Source organism: Carlito syrichta, unplaced genomic scaffold (genome assembly GCF_000164805.1).
Source record: "Carlito syrichta isolate Samal-C Ts95f unplaced genomic scaffold, Tarsius_syrichta-2.0.1 Scaffold142918, whole genome shotgun sequence".
NCBI classification, from domain to species: domain Eukaryota; kingdom Metazoa; phylum Chordata; class Mammalia; order Primates; family Tarsiidae; genus Carlito; species Carlito syrichta.
The window spans coordinates 179,507-180,474 of NW_007087014.1; positions in this window are offsets into that span (position 1 = coordinate 179,507).

Genomic DNA, 968 nt, shown 5'->3' on the forward strand with positions numbered 1-968 from the left:
GAGGAGGGCGTTTGAGGGAATGAGGACAGAGAGGGCTGGGGGTGCCTGGCACATCCCAAAAAGAAATCACTGAGTCTCCATGATGAGTCCCAGGGCCAGGCAGCCCTTGAGGCCTGATCCGAGACCCCAAGACAAGGTTCAATTCAGGGTCAGGAGCTGAACCCCCAGAGCCAGACAGGGCACAGCCTCAGGAAGATGTCACCCTGCCCACCTCTGCTGCCAGCACACAGCAGCCACTGCGGGATCCCAGGACAGGCCAGGTGAGGAGACGCCATGATTAGACCACCCAAGTCAACGGCAGGGCTGTTCCAATCGTTCTGCTCCCCACCCTCCCCAGCAACAGCTACCCTCTAGGGGGGAGTTCGGAACTCCTGGAGAGACATGACCATGGAAGGAGGGAACAAACTTTCGGTCCCCCCCCACACCTCGCGGGCGGCAGCACAGGGGTCCTCCGCTGTGCTTGTAAGCTCTGCAGCCTCCCCCACCCCCCACCCCCGCACAAGGCTGCCTGCCGGTGGCCAAGCGTCAGAGCTCCCCAGACACAGTCAGGCGTCCCCAGCCACCCACCTCGGTAAGGCAGACGGGGCCCCAGGGTGCCAGGCGCCACGCAAGCCCCAAAGCCGGTGACCCCGGCGCAGGTTAGTCCAAAAACTCCTGCCCAACCAGCCACCCCAGCCCTGCCAGGAGCCACTGGTTCCCACAGGCGCGCGCACCTGCGTCTCTAGCCTTTCCTTAAACCCAGACATCAGGTCGCGTAATTTGGGGGAATGTTTGGAAAGCTCTCGTTTTTTAAAACTCCGGCAGAAGTTTTCACAACTTAATGAAAACTTTCCGTCCTTACAGCTCTGTGGCCTTACTGTCCCTGGCCAACTTTCCTGTGAAAATGTCAACGACAGGGACCTGGGTGAGCGCGCGCCTCGTGGACAAGCCTGAGCCCAGAAAAACGAAGGGCCGGGCGCACCCGGGCC